Below are 23,246 nucleotides of genomic sequence, written 5' to 3' on the forward strand. Positions count from 1 at the left end.
ATGCATTTTTGAAAGCTAATAACCAACAAAAGCTTTCGATAAGATTTCTGCTTCATTTGTGTTCATCTTTACAGCCGCAGTGTGCTGTTTTCTTGTTCGGATTTCCATCAGCCCCCTCTCCTCACACCTTCCCCTCCTTCCCTAGCCACAGTATCTACACTCCAGCTCCTCTAAATCCTTGAACCCCGATAACTGTATCACACTTGCATGCACATGGCACAAGCAGTTTGACTGAGGCCACTAATGTAATTTATTCGATTTCTCACATCGTTACTTTTATGAAGGTTAAAACAGTGATTCAGTTCTGCCCGATGTGACTTGAAGAAAACGATAGCCAATAATATTCTAGCAACGTCTAATACTTGTTTCAGATTTAAATGGTTTCTCTAATTTCTTGCTTTGTAACCTATTTAACTTGTTTATAAATAGTCTTATTTTTCCAGTGTGGATTTCTTACGTTCAGAAACAAGTTCAAAGACATTAGTTTCTTATAGCTGAAGTCTGAATAGTTAATAAATAGCTTAAGACAATAACAGAGTTCTGATCTGCACACATACTGTAGCAGCAGTAAAGAGTTTTCGGTCTTATTTCTTGAATGCATGCTTAATCACTGCATGGACATCTGTGTTAAGTGTGTTAAGTTGTGGTTTGCCTGCAATATGATAGGCATGTTTATTTTACTAAATCAAATCATATCATTTGAGTATCCTACCGAGTGAATGAAGGTACTAAATATTATATTGCTAGGTTTATAGAAGGCCTTTATTAGCTGTGTCTACTGCAGTAGAAGAGTAATACAATACAAAAATATGGATCTTTTGAAAACAAATTACAATAGTGATGACACCATGCCTTTTGGCAACGAAAAAAGATAAACTTGAAATCATCACATTCTATGTAAAAGCTTAATGCAGGCAAGAAAATGAAGCCAGTGTTATCCTGAAGAAAGCAAATGACCTTTAAATGGAAAGATAATATTAAAGTATAATATCTTAAAAATGTAACAGGATACATCATCATAGTAGCTAAACACAAGAATTGTGTAAGTGCTAATTTCTAAGTGTTTTGGAAGAACACGAAATTCTAGTGGAAAAATGAATGTTCAAATATTCAAGGTAATGTTCAACTTCTGCATAGCTGCTGAGCTCCAGGAAATATCACAGCCTCCACAGGTGAACACCACTGCAATGTTATACTGTATGTAATAAGAAGCAGCAAAGCTAGGATGGCTGTCTTTTTGTTCTTGATTCAGATCATTGAAATGCTGACTGTTAGCATATTACAAAGATCTTATATAGTACTTGTTCATACTCTTACTAGGACACCACCAGTGAGAATCCAGTCAGCATATTTTTAGATATCCAACCTACTCACTAATGAATCCTGCACCCTCTAGTGTCGTACTCACATTGAGTGTCAAGATCCAATTCTGAAACAGTTATCAATTGAATAGAATACACTGTTAATAGGATAACAGCAGTTACTTAAAGACACTTTTATTATTTTTGGACTTCAAAGAAAGAGAAAGTAACAAACTTCCTTAAAGTGCAAAATTGGAAAGGAACAACTACCCCAGTGTTTCCCTGCTGATCTGTTTTGATCCTGCTTCTGTAACTAACAGGTGTTGTTTTCCCTTGTAAAGGACAGACAAAAATTACAGAGCAGGGGGCTTTGAAAACATTGGCCCCAGGTATCAGCAGGCTTTGGGATAAACTTGAGAGTATCGACCCTTTGTAGTCAGAGGAGAATCACACACAGAATGAGAAAGCAGCTACTGTCCTGATAAAAACACAACAAGCACATACTGTGCTTTCCTGTAAATTTACATGTGATTTATATTCTATGGATATATTTGTAAATTCAACTGAAAGGAACACATTTAGCACCAGAACCAGAATGTTCTTTAGAGTAATGTATGTGTTATTCTCTTTCCTACAGTATATTAATCAACTGAGAAATAAAATGCTTTTCTTATCTGACTAACAACCTTCAATAAATGCTAACACTTTGAATTAGGGACTGCAAATGTCATTTATAAACTTTTTAATAAGGAATATATTGAGAAGGTATTTAATGGAGTGGCATGAATATGAGAACCCGTCTCTATTGTTAAATCCCTAATCCTAAACATTGACTGACCTATACCCAAACCCTAAGGCTAAGGTATTATGTTAAGAATTGTTTCTACACAGGTAATAACTGCAACATCAGCTGGTGAAAACCCAAATGGTGGCATGACTCCATTGGTTGTTATACTAGGCATTGTTTCCGGTTAAAAATGGACACAAACAATTACTGACTGACCCTACAACAAAGCTGGCAATTATGTGTCACACCCTCTGCAGTCAGAGGGCGCTCCTACTCTGTCTTGTCCCTAGTTTCCTGTGCTTTGCTGTCCTTCCAGTGTCTCTCTCTCTGGGGCTATATATTTCCGGGTCTCTCATTCACCTTGTCTCAGCATTGATGTTCGGATGTCCTGAGACACTCCTGTCCATGGCCTGAGGGCATAGGTTTCTATACGGCATTTCCTAACCCCCCTCTCGCAGCTACACCCCCCATCTGTTTTCGCTCTACTGCCATTCCACGGTTCGTCCTTTCCGACACCCTTGACATTATGAAGCATTAGGTAATTGTCACGGACGTCCAAAAGGGACTAACCGTGGGGAGCAGGAGAGCGGAAAAAGACCCATATGCGTAGCGGCGAGACGGGAAAAAGGCCCGGGCTCATTAGTGCAAAGAGTTCAGGGATGCCGTATAGAAACCTATGCCCTCAGGGAGCGGACGTGGGGCGCCCTGGTGCTAGGCGGGTCTCAGGACATCCGAACATCAATGCTGAGCCAGGACAGAGTGCAAGACCCGGAAATATATAGCCCAAGGGAAAGGGAGGGACAGGAAGGACAGCAGACCGGAAACTAGGGACAGGACAGAGAAGGAGCGCCCTCTGGCTGCAGAGGGCGTGGCAGTAATGGAGCTGGAAGATCGCTTGAAACAAGGCTATATTGGAAGTGAAGGTTAACTGGAGGGATCGGAACATGATCTGGATGGATACCTGATCAAAATAATCAAAAAGACACTTCCTAATCTGCCATAGCAATAGTTGATGAGAGGAAACACAAGCTAGATGGAAATCATTCCCCTGGAGGCCACTACAAGCATATAAATTTACTTGGGTGCACCGACAGATCATTTTTAAAGAAGCAAGCTGGAAGGAGAACTTTATGTTCTCTTTAATTTAACTGTATATGTACTGTAAGTAATTTAATTTCAGTTGCATGGGAGGTGTCTGCAGCATTTTTGTCTTTTGGTATTTTTGGGGAACTGAGAGATGATTGACTCTTTGTTGTCTACCATTTTTTATTTCCTCTCTTCACCACAGTGGCAACTACCCCTTGATTTTTTCATCTACTCCTTCTTCTACTAGGGTCATGGTGCTGAGTGGACTTTTCAACATTACTTATATTCCCATGTTCTATTTCCTATGATCCATAATGTGGGGATATTATTTATGTCCCCGGTATGTCACCAAGCCAATTTCTGCAGATTAGTTTTAATTCATAAATCCTCATGTGCACCATGCTATAATCTTAATATCACACAAACACAGAATCAGACATTTTAGATACAAAATCAACAAGAGGTTGTTGATTTTAACTGTGACTTGGGTGATTACACCCCATATTCTATGGTAAACACAGGGAAAGGCTTCATTTTTTAGGAAATTGCTCAACCACTACTCGTTTAAGCCACTGAACGGGACATTAACCTTATTATAATGGAATTAATTCACTATTTAGATAAAAAGCATTGCTGAATTTCTTATGTATAGATATAGGCAAAATTATTTTAATGCCAGTTGACTCACTCGCTAAAAGACACCTCAGTAATGTGTTAGATTGACACAAGGAGAGTTACTGTCAGACTAATAGATTAAGGTTATAGTGGACATTGTAGATTGCATTTTGGCTATATAATTACATAATTAAGATCTGGTGAAAGATTCACCAAATCTCAAAAGCATGGTATGCCCACTCTTGTGTTTTCAATATTTATAAACTTCTCACACACCATTCAATGTTTCACACTGGAGTGACAAAGAGACTCAGTTTAGAGCACTTTTTTATCGAGGATGGTATTGTTCCAGGATCTCTGAGGCAAAACTAGAGTACTGACTTCCATCTTTTCTGTCTTTTGAAAACTAGCTTGTGCATAAATAAACTTTGGACACTCAAATAAACTTTGCTGCTCACTAACACACAGCAAACATCACAACCTTTAATTTCCTTTAATAACTATTGTAAATACCAGTAATCTAAGAAAGTGCATGTTGTTAGAATTTTTTAGCAGTTCTAGCAGACTCAGTGAGAGATATTGTATATTCATTAAGCATTCATCAGATAGACCATCAAGCATCTTTCAAAACATTCAACGCTGTCCAGGTACAAATATGTCCTATGTTTTTTAAGACAAATATATGGTTCTGTCGGCTTGCTCTCCAGGTAAAATAATCCTGCACAGAGATTGAATTCTGTTTTTTAAACTTAAAGCATTTAAGTAATGCATTAAACATTAAGCATTTCTATGCACTGCAGTTTCATCAAAGATTAATTGCATTTGATTTCACATAGGTCATAATGGTCTCATGCCCATTTAAGAATCATTCCTAGTCTCCAGGTGATCTTGTTTGTCTTCATGTTGTGTCCCAGAAGCTAGGTTTTGGAAGACTTGCCAATTTGAAAGTATGTTTGTCTCAAAAGGTCCTCCTCTTATAATAGTATAAGCTAACTAGACATCAGCGTCCACATTTTTCTTCTGTCCTGACACTAACTGTGCCCAGGGCGAAATGCCTCCTGAATAGATGCAGCTCCTGAGTGCCAGAAAAAAATTCACACAAACATATAAATCCTATACAAAACAATTTTCTTCCTCCCAGCATCACAGATGTCTTTGTATTACAATTTGGAAACCATCAATTATCCTAACTGAATTCTGAATTTAAAAGCTTTCCTGTGATTTTCTAAAACTTGAATATCGCTACGCCTACATAACCGTTTGCAGTATCACAGCTTTCTCATCTCCATGCCATAGACACAACCCTTTTTCAAACGACTCACAATTACAGTAATAGAAAAGAGATTTTAAACAACCTCTCATAAGTTTTTTCTAGATTTCCTATGAAAATAATACAAAGAATAAAACAGGTTTACAGGGCCTTGTCTGGCTCCACTACGAGCCCACCAGCAAGGTATTCTTGAGTGCTCTGAAAATGTCAAGCTGCCAGCAGCATTGTTCTGTCATTTAAAAGAGCTTTTCTGTTGCTGATCCTCATTAGGAATTCCTCTGTGCACACCCAGACATCATTAGAATACTGTTCCAGGGAACTAAATGTTTTTGTCTTTTCTAATGAAGGTGATTTTAATAGGATTTTACACTGCTGAAAGTGAGGGTAAAAAAAGAATTATATCAGTGATAATGTTAGAACAGAAAGTCAATATAATGAGGACGGGTTATGTTTTTTTTTCTTTTTTTTTTTAGTTGGCATTACAGCACCATTTCATTAACTAAGTCTGGAGTAAAATAATGATACTGGATGTTTAAACAGGAACAAAAGCTTCCAGGATGGATTAGATGACTCATGATTAAATCTACAAAAAACATCTATTTCCCTCCAAACACAGGGGTCATCATCCTTCGGGTGAACTGCATTGACACTACTTCGCGTCCATGTGCTCATTTGTACTGAGGTGGTACCAAACACTGAAGTGCAGTTTTAATGGGAAGCTGTCAGTTTTCAACATTTACATTTAATTTGACCATTAAATACTGTGATACCTCCTTCACCTTTTGAGTGTAATTTTTCTTTTGGAGCTTGTTCAATGTGCTCATTCAAATCACATGAAGCCTATTAATTGCATAACAACTTTGCGGCTCAATGTCATTTTTGCTATTAATTCTTCGCCTCTGATTAGATATTCATGGCAGGGATGATGTTATCAAAGTGAGGCAGACCAGAATTAAATGGGTGTCAATATGAACTTCACAGGTACTAGACAATCACAAAAACGTGCTGGGACATAGTGAGTTTAAAATTCACATATCTAATTCACCAAAATCCCAACTGAGGTTACAGAAGTTATAACTTTACCTTGGGAAAATCAGAACTAATTAACTGCCTTTCTTGATTAGCAGAGAGTTTGCAGTGCTTAAAAATGTTTTAAGCTTATTTTAGAAAATGTCACTATTAAAATACCCTATAAATATCCTAAAATACTCTATAAACATGTCTCTACTAAGCATATTATTGTAGTTTGCATGCTTCTAAAGTGCATTCAGTTGAAGTTCAGGCAACTTCAAAAACAATTTGACAAAAATGCAAGCAACATAAACATGAACTGAATTTTATCTAGACAATGCTACTAACTGACTACAAACATAACAGTGGGTTATAAGAAAAATGCTCTATAAATATTACAAGAAAATATCCACAAGGTACCTAAATCTCAATGCAACATTATGTAACACTTAAACCTGGTCATTATAATGTATTTTGTTGATGTACTTCTTTCAGACAGGACAGATATGGAGGCATCATGCAAATGTTATTTATGAGATACCTGTTTTTTGTACCAGACGGACCAGCATCTATTTGTTAAGCTGTAGTAGTCTTTATGAATGACATAAGTGCTCACACCCCTTCATTTCCAGCAATGATCACCAGTTCAGAACATTGTTTCTTGATTGCTAGTTAGAATAAACTATGGGCCTTTCCCATGCCTGAACGTGCATCTTTACACAGTGAATCTTAACACGGTGATTGTTATTTTCAGAACCTCGGCTCTTCTCCACCTCACTCCCTGTTTAGCACCAGAACAGCCTCTGGCAATTTCACGCAAGGTTTCCTAATCCACACCAAACTTCCTGTGTCTTTTGACTTGACTAATCTGCCACACTGCAACTACAGAACCATGAAATCACCCACATATTACCAGGATGTCACCTCCACAGGGCAGCTGAAGAGTTTCCAAATTTCATCTTCACTGTCAGTGTTGGGACATCTTTCCGAAAACCATCAATGGGGAAGAGCAAGAGTGAAGCAAAAACATTTTTTGCAGTAAGTTCACTAATCATTCCAGTATTTGATCATTTACTTATGCCTTACTGCTGCAATTTAAAAGAACAAAAGGAAATCCAATTGAACAGTTCTTGGTCTACCTCTGATGGTTATGTTTTTCTGTGTTACATAAGCATTTTCCCCTGCAAATTGTTTGTTATTTTCACAGGAACTGAAAGTACCAAAAAGTTTCTTTCTGTGAAAGGTATTATATATTGCCTAGCAGTTAAGTGATGCCTAATTGAAGCTCAGTGCTTTATAGGTGTCTCATAAGTGCAGAAGCAATCAATCTGTAAAGCAGTTCCTCTTAGCAGAGGTTAGATGGTTAGATGTTTCATTCACGTAATCTGAAAAAGATCAGGAAAAGATTTCCGAGAAGTACTGTATAGGTGGCAGCAACTCAAATCACTTAAATTTTTTTTTTTATTGCAATGCCAAAGAAAACAAGATTAAAGTAAATGGTTTGATACTGTCCTTCCAGAAAAGGGATTAAACAGACTTAATTCCAAATGCACTTAAGCGATTAAAAACAGTTAATGGGGTGGTAGAGAAGAATGCAGGAACAGAATTTAAAGGCCTTTTGCAACATGTCTGCTGCTGAATCAAAGCACAGTGATAATGTGAAACAAGGAGGACAGCCTGAAGAAAAGACACAGCTGAGGAAAAATGATAAATGAAACTGCTTTGGTGTGACAGTTTCAATTCAAGGTTTTCTTTTGTTGATTTATATATTTTTGGTGTCTAGCATGTTAAAAACACTGTATTTTACAAACATTTTCAAAGCTTTAGTAGGTTTTTGTTCCATGAAAAGGGACATGAACCCTAGCTGGATTAATTTAAATGTTTTTCATGTTATCCCACCTCTGTAAACATGTTGGGTTTTCTTCATTTGTGCCTTCTAACAAAACAAACAAAACAAGTGACTCCTCATCAACACTTCACATCAGTCCAAGATCCTAGCAAGGTTTTTACTGCAAAATATCCTTAGAGGTATTATTAGTTCCAGTACCCATTTGTTGTATTGTTAATGTCTCTTAGTGTACAGTATGTATCGTGAAATGGTTAGTTGTGGAACATAAAAAAATATAATTTTAATGTCCCCAGTGTATAAGAATGAATTATTTTAATTAACCTTTCATTTAGAATGAGTAAAATCACAACATGGTGAAACTGCTGTAATTAGGCTAAAATGAACAAAATTAAGTATGCCACATTAATTAATTAGTCACAATTTAATTTTAAAGAATGCAAAATTACACTACAACAAAATATTTTCTACAAATGATTTCTAGAATATTATTTATCAAATGAGCTATCCTTGGGTTTGGGTTAAAGGTATAATTTAGGCTGTGGTCAGCATTATCACTAACCTGCAATAAATCTACAGAAGTTGGTTATCATCAAAGTTTTGGCACTCTATTAATATATTAATAGTGTGCCAAAAATGTGATGCATACTATGCATTTATAAAAGACTTAACTCTTCTGTTAATGCATATTAATAAACTAATAGAGTTGTAAAAAACATTTATAAAAATATTTCCATGTATAAATGAAATTGTACCTCCTAATCTAAGGTGTTGTCAATTAAGATAGCTTATTATAAGAGTGCAACACTTTTTCAAACTCAGATGCAAGAAGCTGTCTTTCAAAACAAAAATGTTCCCATATCACACCATCATAGTCACATAAGCCAATTTATTGATAGAATTTGATAGCAGAAAATTAGTCTTCAGAGACCTACAGATATTATACATATAATGATTTTTAAAAAGCATGAAATACTGGGCTGAAACTGAATGAGGACTGCATTCAAAGCTAAATAAATATGTATATAACTTTTACTACCAGTAGGCTTATTAAAAGTGCATGTTATATTTACCTTACTTCATGTTTTTATGTAAGGTCAAATTTATGGGGACAGCCTAGTAAGTCATGTAAAGGCTAGCCTATTTTATAACAATATATACTGCAGGTCCAGGTATGCATCGAATTTTTAAAATGAACTACCACAATCATGAAGGTTATTCTTGTGAGGTGATCCATTGAGTGTGAAGTGCTAAAACAATAGCACATCACATGAAATTAGGTTTTACTAATATCCAGCATTAACCTTGTTGCACAATGATCAATGAATCAGAAAAACCTTTTGCCTTTGGGAATCCATAAGGATTCAGGACCCTTTTCTGTCTTTTGAGTCTTTGCAGAAACAAAGCAACAAAGCAAACATCTCTTCCTCTTTTTGTTTTGGAGGCATTTCCACTGTTTCACACTCCTCCAGAGAAAATATTTCTTGCTTGACGAGCCACAGATTTCCTATCAGTGCAGTGTCTTGAGGCTGCAGTAGACCATTTTTTGTCCTTCAGCCTTAAGAAAACTGCTCAGAACAAAAACCTGGGTACATCAGCCCTCAAAAAGAGAGGGGGAAAAGACACTGAAGGAGCCCACTTTTACAACCACAAGAAAGTCAATCAATCTCCAGATTTGATTCAATTTGTTCCACAATAACAAAGAAGCACATTAATTTAGAAAAAGATCAATCTCTTTATACCCTTGTTGTTACTTCATTACACCTGTAGGAATTACACGTCAGACTTAATGTATTAAACCTGATGTCTAACTCTGGTTTATTAAGATTATGACTTAATCTTCGATCTGCACAAATCTATTGCTTTCTAAATTACTTCTAGTGAGAGGGAACATTGTAAAATTTAATTCTAAAACACTAAATACTTTATTGGTATTTTGTGCAACACAATGCCAATACAGTTACAATGCCAAATAGAAAGCCTGAAATCTTAAGAAGGTTAGAAAAGTAAAAAGCCCACCCACAAATGCTGGCTTTCAATTAATACATAAAGCTGCCATTAAAATTTAGTTACAGGAGAATTTAGTGATTCAGATACACAGATCTATAGAAGACACACATTTTAGCTCTGACCAGAGAGGTTAATCCTTTACTGCAGATGGCATCCTTTTTGTTAGAACTGGATTTTTAATCCACATATTAATGTGTACCTAGATGTATAACTGGAGTCAACACTTAATGGTTCTTGTAATCCAAACCCTACACTGGCCTGAAAATCATGTACATGTCCATACCATTTTTAAAGCATTTTCAGCACATAAAAAATTGGTCTAATGAAGACACCTTATTGAAGAAGATGAACATCCATGTGCTTTTTCAGTGGCATTGACTGTTTTTCAACTCAGAATTATTGTTTAGTGCAACATTTTCAAATCTGATGACTGGAGAACTTCAGAGAGAAAAGTGATGAATCTTTCTGTTGAAACCTGAGCTAGGGTAAGAGTTAGCAATCCCACACTACTTAGACATTTGTTACACTCTGTGCCGGATTTTAGGTCCTAAGTGAATTTAAGAAAGAGTGATAATTTAGCTCTATCAACACATTTTATTTCGGACACTTTTGGCTGCTTGTATTGTATAATGCACCTTTCAGTATTTGTTGTCCAAATCTGAGACAGATCAAAGGTTGCAAGAAAACCTGTTCTCCTGGGTAAACTCTCTTAACTTTTTCATTTAACATACAGAGGTATAACAGATGTTAATATTTAATGGTTCTTGTAACCCAAACCCTAAACTGGCCTCAAAATAATGTCAATTTCAATATTGTTTTAAAAGCATGTTTCAGCAGATTGAAAATTTGCCTTAAGTAGGTACCTTATTGATGAAGATGAACTTCCACGTGCATTTTTCTGTTCCTTTTAATTTCTTTTAGACACAGAATACATTATTAGGGGAACAAATTTTCAAATCAGATGACTAAAGATCTTCAGAGAGACAATTGCTGTATTGCTCTGTTGAAAGCCCAACTAAAGTTAGGGTTAGCATTCCCACACTACTTAGACATTTCTTACACTCCGTGCTGAATTTTGGGGCCCAAGTCAGGTTTAGGGCAAGTCAATTGTTGCTCCTATCTGAAATGTTTTTCCCGGAAACTCTCTGGATGGCACTCTGCACCATATGGTAATTGTATCCCAAAACCCCAAAACTAAGTCGGTCAGATCAAAAGCTGTAACCAACCATTATAACATCTAAATCTCTGACAGGAGCTTTTATCAATGGGGCTGATTGTTTCACACCCATACTTTTTGGATTGGGGCACATGTCAAAATCCGATGCCAAGAGATGTTCAGATATAGATCGCAAAAATGCTCAGTTGACACCCCAGCTAGGGTTAGAGTTAACATTCCCACACTACATAGACATTTTTTCGATTCTGTACTGGATTTTAGGTCCCGAGTGGTCTAAGAAATTGTTAGACGAGCAATGTTTAGCCTGTATCTACAACTTTTTTTTTCTACGCTTCTGTCCACCTGTATTGTGCACCTGCAGTGATTCTTGTCCAAATCTGAGTCAGATCAAAAGCTGCAAGAAACCTGTTCTCCTGGGTAAACTCTCTTTCTCGGTTAACATAGACACAGAGGTATGTTTTTATTATATAGCCAGCAGCCACATCGCTCTGCAACTCTCAACTGGTAACCTACTGAAGCTAAGCAGGTATGAGCCTGGTCGGTACCTGGATAGAGACCACCTGGGAAAAACTAAGGTAGCTGCTGGAAGAGGTGTTAGTGGGGCACTCACCCTGCGGTCTATGTGGGTCTTAATGCCCCAGTATAGTGAAGGGGACACTACTTTTTTTACGCTAAGTGCTGGATTTGGTGTCCCAAGTGATCTTTAGGACATGTGATAATTTGTTCCTATCTTCTACTTTATTAGACTCTTCGTCTGCTCATAATGTATTTTGCTCCATTCAGTCATTTTACAGTATTCCAAAACTTAGTCAGAACAAAAGTTACAAGAATACCTATTTTACTGGGTATACTGTCTTATTTTTCTCATTTTATTCAGGGATTCTTTCTTCAGTCCTGTGAATCAGTAAAGATCAGATCCACACAGTGAACTTATTTGATGTTCTGTTGATTGATTTGAATATTAGTCTAAGCTTAGCACTTACATTTGTTTTGCACTTCTAAATCACTGAATTTTGCAGAGGCGCTGCTATTCCAATGACAAAGTGTCGACCTGTGGGCAGATCAAGTTTATGTTCAAGTATTAATAATATATTTCGATCTATTAGCTCAGGTTGTGAATGATTGTTCACATTAATTCACTAAGACAGAGACCAGCAAAATATGATTCCTTGTTGGTACTCTTGAGGCAACAGGATACAGGCAACAGGCCTTGTATAAAGATGAAAATATAACTTTGTTAGCAGCGTTTTTTGCTTCAGTGGCAGATATGTAAGTTGCCCGTGCCTGCGGAGTCTGCTTTAATTACGTATTAAATTCCAGGAAAACATGACAAAGAATTTGGGACCACTGGCAGAGATTCTATTCTGGTGCTATTGATCCAGATGTCTTCAAAAGCATTAGAAATTCAAATTAATATTGCTGCATATTAAAGCACAGTTAGATGCTGGATATATTTTCCGCCATCTATTCAAACATAATGCCTGAATTCCATCACTGAAAAGACAGCAGCACCTGCATTTTTAATGTCTCCTAAAGTGCTGGCAACTGTGGAGTTTTCTGAGCTGCAGAATAGGTAATGCAACTTAGCAGAACTCGCTTACCATTTATACTTTTTCAGTAGCAGGTTTGGTATCTCAGCAAAGCAATACCCAGCAACAGCAATTTTAGTCTTTATAGGAGCGTGTAATATGTACAGGGTCTACTGTTTTCCTGATTGTACTCTTTTATAACACTGCAACTATCACCGAGCTCTGTATTTCATTAATTGGAGGTCATGCACCTTTGCCCACTGAATCCTGTTTCCAAACCAAGTTGGTCAATTTATACAGTTCTGTGGTAAATGCATTGAACTTTGTGTTGTTAAGTTAGGTCTTGAGATTCTTGACATGGCTCCCTATAAATCTGACTTTGCTGCACAGATTTATTCCACACAAACTCACAAATCAGGGTGGTTAGACAGACTTCCTCAGCACAGGATATGCCACTGGGAAATGAAAAAAAGCACTGAATGTGTCTTCTTGGTGTGCTAAGCAATATACAAGGCATTAGGGTTTCCACAAGGGAGACCCAGAAATTTTCTCAAACAGAGGTAAAAGTGTGTATATGGGAAACAGAATATATGTGTGAATATCTGAAGGAAGTATTAATATAGAAAGGATGGAAGAGTACACACTGAACATCAGAAGTCTTTGTGAACAACTTCCTGTCAGTGTGGCACAGCTGGAGCTCAACGTGGTCTCCTCTTTTCACATTCCTTTATATAGGTTGATTAAAATTCTGTTATACAGCACACTAAAACAAAGGCATTATTTATGATGATGGCAAAGGTAATGTTGACAGTAAAATTGGAAAAGGATTGCTTTCACTGTAGATAGTAAATGTATTGACTAATTGTGTGCCCATAATGACAATAATTAGAACGGAAATACATACAGTACTACACAGTACTACATAGATCAAGAATTTCCCAGTGTAGTGACTGGAAGAAGGAGTTTTTTTCAGATTAGAAATGTGAACTAGATAAGAATTATTTCTTATCTAAGAAGGAAAATAAACCGATGATGTTTGTTGAACAAACTCATTAAAACTTCAAAGTACTTTTTAATTATCCTTGCACTTTTTAATCTAGAAATGGCATCTGACCTCGGACCTGATTACTTCATTCAAATTGACATTGTTTTATTTACTTGCCTCTAAAATATTACCTACAAATCTACATATGTACAGAGTTCTGGTAAAGATTTTGAGATACAGACCCACCACTTAGAAAACTAGGTAATACTGTATGTGTAATATGTTACACAATGAATTATGTCAAAGAAATAATGTATTTTCTCCCAGGAAATAATGTCAGGAAATCAGCATCCCTTACAGGAGTAAATAGAGCATCTACTTCAATTTCTATGGTGCCATTCAATACTGTTATTTTGAGTGTCTTCATGCTTTTTACATTTTATTACTACTACAGGCAAGTTTACTTTGCTTCATTTTTAGAATAAATGTTGAGCAACTTATGCAGTCGATCGCAATTTGTTTTCAATATAAAAATCATTGAAATCTAAGTTAAACTGAGTGTGTATCTTGCATTTTTTGTTAAATTTAGAATCAACACTTTTAGCTGTATACCCAACAACTGTGTTTACGTCTGAATTCAACATGTATTGTTCAATATATCAATTTTAACAGCCGCCATTTTGTCATGAACAAAAAATTCTCATTCACTTTTCAGCTGATGCTCTTTTGCCTTAGATTGCAATGCAGACAAAACCAACTGGTCTCAAATGCAGTTTTTTTTTTGTTCAGAGAAATGACATGACAGTGGTTGACATTTGAATTTTAAGCAATTTAACCATGCTCCATCAAAAATGAATTAAATCGGGGATTTAATTTACTTAAACAGTCGAGAAGGTGACAACAGCTGTTGCAGGTAGCTGCAAGCATTTTAATTACATGTTGGTTTTTGAATAAATAGTTCTACAGAGTAACCACAGAACATTGAGAACAAGCTCAAATTCTAAATTCAAAGAGTAAAATGTCAATTTTCAATAACTTGATCACTCCTTCATTCGGGGGTTATGTAACTAGTAAGAAAGATGGCCATAACATGACATTAACTACACTGTTAAAACCCATGAGTTATAAATCTACATTTTGAAATGTGCCACCGTTGCTGATGTATATTTCACTTAGAAAGGAATCTTGTGGTTCTGGAAATAAAACCCCTTTTGTAGCATACAAATATGAGTGATTGTCGATTGTATTTTTACACAGCAGTATAGTGAAAAGCTACACATTCAACATCAATTATGTTAAAGATAATTGAACATAGGACCTGATGTTTTGTGACCGGGGGTGTAAGAAGCATTGGTAATAATAACAATTATTGGCATTTATGTAGTATGTAATTAACTTGTCATCCCAAAGGATTCAAAAGCACTCTACATATGGGAGAGGATCCACTTCATCCACCACTGAAGTGCAGCCCCCACCTGGGGAATGCACAGCAGCCATTATGCACCAGCAGTTCCACTGCACATCATATCAGATGGAGAAGGGAGATATTGCTTTTCCAGCCAAATTAAAGGGAAACTGCAACACTATTTTTACATTTCGGGATTATAATGAATCAGCACTGAAGAGTGCATTTTAAAACCACGATGACATTACCAGGTACACAGAAATATGTGGAACCAATTTGCATCACAAAAGAGACGAAGTTTCAATGCATGAGTAGCGCCATATTGTCGTCATTGTCTGTGATACAGAACGAGGCAACAAAACTCCCTTGTTTTTTTCCTCTCTAAATCAGCCCTATTACATTGTAAACATGCTTTAGGCCGAGCCAATTTTGCTGCTATATTAATCATTCATATTTTCCTGAAACCCACACATAAAAGACAGTATGTTTTTTACATGCTGTTTCTAAGTATTGCAAAAGAAGAGCAACCTGACAACCAACTAAATTACACTCATATTCATTTTCAGGTTTTGCAAAAGTGCTCTTTAATTTACATTGGTGGTTATTTTATAGTAAATCACACCTGAGAGAACAATTCTTGCAGGACATGCTGTGCCATAGCCTGTGCCATTGTCTGAACAGATTATTTGAATGAGTGCAACTGAATTGAATTCAACAGTCACGACTTCAAGACGGTTTTGCCGACAAACTCTTCTTACTTGTTAACTCAGCATGCAGATCATGTTACAACATTTCTGGGTTGAGATGTCTGCTGCACAACCTGCACTTGTTCGATTGAACATCACATTGAATCCTATCGATGGGACTTACATCACTGCCAGTGTTTATTACCCATCTCTTAGCTAGTTGACAATCCCTTGGAAAAGGAACCAGTTTGACTTTCTAGTGAGGCATTGTTTAAAAATATATAGGTAAGTTCAAAATAACAAAAAAAAAAGATTAACGTTGTTAAGAGACTACATTTCTCTTGTGCTTACAGTGACTAGTGAGCAGGAAGGGCCACCTTTACATCACAATTCTGTTGAACTCTTGCTCTTGCCCATAGAAAGACCAGCAGTTTCTTGTCTGCCAGCAACAACTTGGCAACTATGCGGTACTTTCACCAAGTTCACGATCTTGCACTGAATTCAAAATGTGTAAAATACTGTGATGCCGTCAATTAATTTATTTTGGTACTGAGATTTAATAACCAGTGTGAGAAATTGAGACTGTGGTTCCCCTTTAAGGAGAGACTTCAGGGAGGGCTGACTGTTCAAACTTTGAGTTGAGTTTAGGCAGGACAATGGGGTTAACAGCAACCCTACTTGTGTCAACAATCTACATGGCAGTGTTTGCCGTCAGCCTACTGGAGGGTTGGTTTGGAAGGTCTGCTCCTGAAGGAACAGTGCCACCTGCTGGTCCAGTAATAATTAAATGCCAGAAATGTAGTCACAGAGCTGGACCCTTATGCTTTTAAAGATATTTTAACCTGACACTACACCTAAGGAAGATGTTGAAACCAATTAAAAAAAGAATTTAACTTTATTAAGGCGATTTATCTGAACGGGACAAACCATTGAAACCATCTTGGCCACTAAGGACTGGGTTCACAAACCCAAGTGCCCACTGAAATAAAAAATCTCACGTTACCGCTGCACATATCCAACTTGAAAATAGTGCTATGGGACAGACTTGTCTTAAAAACAATAACAACAAAACGGAAAAAAGACTGCTGCTGTACTGTAAACATGCTAGAGTATTTCTTATACTTCAGAATTAACCAAATTATCTAACATTGCAAATGAAACCTTCCAGCCAATGAATCATTACATGACAAAGCTGAAGCCATTATACACTGAACAAAGCAGGCAATTAAGGACTGCTTTCTGTCCTTCAGCAACTCACAATACCTGCTTGCCAATGGCAGCAGAAAAACACTGATTTCAGCTGTTTTCTTTGGCATTTCTACACTTAATTTGATGTATTTGTACTGCAATTTTCACATTAACAAAATCTAATAAAAGTTTCACAATTCGCAGTGCTATGTATAGAAATGCTAGAGATGCTATAGAAATGTTGATGTTACTTTGGACACTTTTGAAAATGTAAGGTTTATATACAGTTTCCATCGGATTTCTGGTTCATTTTCCTAATCTATTATATAAAGCCTCTGCGTTTCAACAGATAAAGAACTTCAAAGCTCTCTTAGGCAGCCTTGGTTCTAGTTGACTTTATTTTTCAAACTGATCCATTTTTTCTGAACAAAATCGGATTTATAAGCTGTTTATTTGGACTAAATGTGTTTCAGCAATGTTTATATTTATACAGAATAGCTTTCTCATTGGCAGTGAATAAATACAAGACCCAAAAAGACAAATCTGAATAGTATGAAGGCATGTGTATTACACATGTGTAATACATGTGAGTGGTCAGAGTGTCTGTGCTTTGCCTCTGATGAGTTCTGCTAATTAGGAAATTACGTCGAAATAATTATTAATACTTTTGTTTTTTTATTGTTGGCTCTTAATCTAAAGCAGGTTCCTACGTACTCAAAACTGGCATTTTAATGAAAAACACAATCTTGAATCAAGAAATATATTAACTTATGCTGTTTCTGAGATGACTCTGTCATTTAACTTATATACAGTAGCCAAGATCACAATTCTGTATTGTGCACTATTCAAGCAACATGTTTGATTACATCAACACATCAACCTTTCTATTAAGTAAATCAAATTAATAGATAATCTGCCACGGAAATAAATGTTTTGCCGTGTTATACAAAAATTAAATGGGAAAAATACGATAGAAAAGGTAAAACTACTTTAACTGGCACTTGTGTTTATTATGTAAATACACGGTGTGTGTGTGTGTGTGTGAATAATGCAGAATCGACACTTATCCAAGAAGTTTCAGTCTTTATCCAAGTGAAAATTCCTAAATCTTCTCTTCTTTAATGGTTGTCTGCTCTGATCAATAAATGAGTTTATTACGGTGTGAGCTGGAATAATTTGGAAAATCAATGTACCTTGACAGTGCTGAATCATAGATGATGCTATAACGCGGTTGTTAGTTTAAAATGCGCCTCAAAACCTTCAAATTAAAATGTTCTTTGAGTCAAATACAAGACTAGCAACACCCACGATGCACGACTTTAAGTGGATTGAAACCCTTAATTCGCTTTCTGAGTTTGTCATGTATTTGTCAATCTACTTTTATAATAAAAACAGGAGTGAAGTGTCACTGTGAACAGAACGGATACCGAGAAGTAAAAACGACGCGTTCATTTATCGAGAGAGAATACACCATATTCGCTGTCTAAATGCTGTGTATTAAAATGTGTTCTGGGTCTTACCGTTATTTCAATCGGGGTTGGGGGGTTGTTGAACTGAATACTTAATAAAGGAACGGGGGCAAACAATAGTTGTATTTAATATAATTGCTTATTTAGTGAATACCTTTAAAGAAAAACGAACGGCTCAAAACGTTGCTTTTCATGATCTCCCTGTGCTTCTGCTCGTCTTGTAAAGCGTTGTGTATTAAATCGTGTTTGAAAGACTAAATTCCCCTGAATTTTAAATATACTTGCCAATGTGCGATAACATAAAAGTGAAGCAATTTCAACACGAAGACTGCTGCTGTACAGAATAGAGGTGCTGAAAGTTTGGACAGCTCCCAGCTAGGAAAGCAAAGGAAATGATTCGGAACAATAATCCCTCTGTAAGTAAGAGTTAGAGACGTGATTCTAGCAATGTTGGGATTAGTGTGGATGTTCGTTGTTGTACAAAATAAAAGTATCAAAAACGCTTGAACGGGTCATATCTAATTATTTTATTGTTGGCTTATTATGATTTCCTGTGAAACTGCAAGAGCGGATTTTTGTAGACTGGATTTTATTTATTTTTTTCCTGCGCGGAAGGGTAGGGGAAGTGGGGGCAGCGGACCGAACGAAATAATTGGTATGATGACAAAAGCCAGCGAAGTGGTTGAGGTGATACAGACAGCGGGAGAGCGTACCTGCTGGTCCAATAACCGCAGCCAGACAAGGAGCCTGTGCTGCGCAATGAGTCTGGAGACTCAAGTTACCGGCAGCGGGTCCACCCTGTATTTCAACAACATTCCGTAGATGCAGCGAGGGCATCATCTGGTGATGCATTGGAGACTGGAAACTTGATCACGAGAATCTTAACATTCTGTACTGCCAGAGGAAAGCGACGTGATAATCCTTCTCAGGGCACAGAGCTGGGTGTGCATGATGAATTGCAGTACAAACGGAGTGAAGACAAGAGAACGCAAAAGCAACTAGACCGCCTGGCTTTATATTAGAAGATTAAAAACCAATCGAGAACGTGCGAGGTCCGATCTTTTTTTTTTTAAGGGAAGGGAAGGTAAAGCTTTAGCAAACAATTTCCTGATGGACTCTGTTTTCCCAGCAGGTCGACAGGATTGGGATTTGAGATTACAGGTTTCTGGATAGGTAACACCCCACTCAAATGGGACCTAGCCAAGCTGCGAAAGAAAGAAAAATACTGGCAGCCCTAGAAGTGATTTTACTTTGAAAAACTAATTTAAAAGCTCCGTATTATTTTCCCAATCCCAAGTCAAAAACGTTTCTGGCTAGCCTATTGAAGTCTTTATGAATGTTTTACCTCGCTTATCTCCCACTCAATAACAAATTGTCGTTTCCACAGGCTGACTACAGAACACTGGATAATGTGCTACTGTAGTTAACAGTGCTTCAACGCAAAGATCGCCCTTATAATACATAACACAGCCTTGAAAAAAAGTAGCAATAACGATATTTTATAAATCGAGGTGAGGTAAACTACGTATGCACGGTACACAGTTTGACGTAAAGAACTAATAAGCTTTTAGCAGACTAGTAACTATGAAAGGAAAATGCGCTTTTGTACAGGCGTCGCAGCTGTGACAGTCTCGCAAAATTAAAAGAAAACAGAGAAATTAAGGCTATCCAACCGAGAAAATCAAAATTTTGACAGAAAGTTCGTTTAGGGACTGGAACAGATAGCTTCTCAACTGTCCTAAAATGAATATAATGTTACACGGACACGTTCTCCGGATTCACACTGCGTTGGGATTCACTGTACACCTCAGGTAAGGACCTCAGGTTTTTTTTTAACTCTTATAGATATCATTTTTTTATATAACTAAATTCAACCTTGTGTTTTTATTCTGTTAAAATCTAAGTTCAAGAATTAAGGAAAAGGAAAATGAAAAAATAAAAACAAACTTCGCCTGGCGAAATTCTCTTCCGGGCAGACATTGTATTTCAGCAGATAGCTTGAATAACCTAAGGAGAACATGGCTGAAGTTAATACGAACTTGTAAATATATTTGGTTTACTGTAGAATGCAGAGCAACAAACTAACACAAAGTACTAATATACTTAGATCAAACTTGACTGAATTGAAATGAAATGTTAAAATTAGTGTGAATGTGTTTCTGCATATTCTCATTTAAGGTCCCCTGGATGGTACATTTTGTTTTTGCTTTTTTCTGACTTTATCTCAATGAAAAATGGATTCACTTTGTAAACATACACAAAAATATATCACGAATCATCCACAATGCTAGATTTTTCAAAACTGATTTGGAAGCCATCCCCTTTAATAATGTCTCTTGTTATATTTCTTTCTCTGATTGCAGTGAAACGTTTAGTTTAAGGACTGGTTTCATTGTCAAGGATGAAAGCGAGATTTGGTCAGACCCCTCCTTCAGATGACACATTAAACCATGTTTTGCCTTACTTGACCATTAAAGATTACAGGGCCTCTCTTTGTACCATTGGAGGTGTTAACACTGGTGCCTTGGCCACATTCAGTTCTAGGCTTGTGTAATCCAGCCTTTTTACATTCCCCCTTCATCCAGTTAGTACTCATTAATTTCTCACTTTGCCTGATCTACTGTGCAGTGGGGCTGTTGCTGCAGAATGTCTGCCACATGTCGAACCAGCTGGGTGCTGCACTTCAGTGGTGAATGAAGAGGGTCCCCTACTCTGTGTGAAGCACTCTGGGATCCTCTGAGATGAAAAGCTCTATACATATACGAGCGATTAATTATTTTTAGACTTGTCATGTAGCGCAGTCCTGAGGAGAGGTGGATACAGCAGATTGTTCATTGCAACCGAGCACCGGTTTCTAATTTTAAAACTGTACTACTCTACAGAGCACACGGAGGTGCAGCTCATTTTCACTCACAGTCTAAAGAACAATAGAGGTTTGTACGCAGGATTCACAGAATGCATTTTGGAAATCCCACAGGTATGTTGTGAATACAGGAGTAGGGACTGCACAAGGCACAACAAAGTCTTGTGGGAAGAGACCATTGCACATGCTGATGATTAAGACACAGTCTGTAAGGAGGCTATAATGCTGGGTTATGAAAAGTGATTTATTACTGACTTGCCCTGACTGTCAGCAATGCTTTCATAATAAACACAAAATCCTGTGTTTGTTTGTCAGAGGCTGGTAAAGGTGAGAATTACAACAAAGACATAGACTGTCAAAAGGATTGAGATTTGCAGAGATATGTGCATGAATGTAGTCCTTCAGGGCATGCTGTTCTTGTCTGTGTCCTGTACTGATCACTAATAATGTCTGAAGAATAGTTACAGAATCATATATTTCTATTCATTTTCAAGCAGTGGAATGGGTCAGCTTTAAAAGTGTGTATTAAAGTACAACCCCAGTATTAGTAAGGGAAGCAAAACTGGTACCACATATATATATATAATGCATTTTTACATACAGTATGTGTGCTTCTCACACATCATTGTGATGGAATATTTGTAGACATGAAACGGAACTTTTATAGTGTAATGTAGTGTGAAATAGAATTCACGCTTACCAGAAGAATGGCAGAAAGGCATCCTTTGAGACACAACTAAATAAAAAATGTGATATACTCTACAAAAAGAGTAGATAAGATGCCTGAATTAGAAAGAATGAGATTCATTAAAGTTGGGGAATATTATCATTAGTCAAAGTAAACATGGAGATTGGCATGAAAATCACAATTATATCCGAGAACCCACACTGCCTTGCACTCAAAATGAGTTTAAATGTAATTTTTTTTAAGAATACCTCTGAAAGGTTAAAGATATAGAATCACACATTTTTAAAAAAAAATCCATTATTCAGTGACTGATGACCAATTTCTTAGGGAACAACACTAATTATGTGACTTGGCATTTAAGAGAAAATGTGTGATTGATGGTAGCATTACTAATGTCTCCAGTTAGGATTCCATTACAGAAATCATTTGAAATTATAAATATTTAATTGACATTTATATATATATATTTGCCTTAAAATAATATTAATATACGGCATTATTATTTAAGACTAATAATACTATGTAAGTGTATTCAAAACTAAAAGATTCAGGATAATATATAGCAGGAAGAATACATAAGACATATGTAATACAAAATGCAAGTGTAGATTCACACTTAATGGATAACATATGTAGAGCAAATGTCTGGCTGTGCTGTGTGCAGATGCATCTGATTGTACAGTATATGAGTGCTTGTGAATTACATTTCAGGTAATCACCATTACAATCAATACTCCATAAAGCCACAACGTTCTTATAAAAGAATCATCAAGTTCCAAATAGCCAACAGAACAAATTACAAGGAAATTACTGATAGCCTCCTTTGTAAATATTTCAGGTAGTTATGTGAAATTTTATATTGGATATATATATAAAAAATATTTATTATACCTTTTGTGTTTGCATTGAGAATTGATAAGAAGGAACATGATTGGTAAATGCATTTATTAAAGTAATAACCTATTCTTTAATGTATGATACCATAGATAAGCACCTATATTTATGCAGCTGAATGTAAAAATCTTGTTTTGCAGTTCATGGAGTATATTTCTATAGGATTAATAATATGTAATTTCAAAAATACATAAACAGAAGCCCAGAGGCCATTAGTATGTGATGGAAAAGTGTGTTGGCACCAGGCTGGTATACTGTATGTCATTTCAGAGCCATACAGTATATACCACTGGAGATGCAAACGTGGTCTGTGATATGACTAATGGGTCATTCAGCTAGTTAACACAGATCATTCCATTCCTGTGAGTAACTCCTGTGCATATAATCATATAAAAAAATTATTAAGTTGCCAACAATCCCTTGAGAGGAATCTGGC

At 36.5% G+C, this 23,246-nt stretch overlaps 1 protein-coding gene across 2 annotated transcripts in view; it reads left to right on the forward strand.

The window, feature by feature from the left end:
• The window catches only part of syndig1l (synapse differentiation inducing 1-like), a 73,953-nt gene that overhangs the window by 24,710 nt on the left and 25,997 nt on the right, over positions 1–23,246 (forward strand). The window contains exon 1 of one of the 2 annotated variants that reach the window (XM_006632212.3): positions 19,069–20,176. The exons of the other annotated variant lie outside the window; for it this stretch is intronic. The gene's annotated coding sequence lies outside the window, so the exon portion shown is untranslated. Of the gene's footprint in view, positions 1–19,068; positions 20,177–23,246 lie in introns of those variants that run through there. 2 annotated transcript variants of the gene reach the window in all.

This window comes from Lepisosteus oculatus, chromosome 8, assembly GCF_040954835.1.
Source record: "Lepisosteus oculatus isolate fLepOcu1 chromosome 8, fLepOcu1.hap2, whole genome shotgun sequence".
Classification (NCBI taxonomy): Eukaryota; Metazoa; Chordata; class Actinopteri; order Semionotiformes; family Lepisosteidae; genus Lepisosteus; species Lepisosteus oculatus.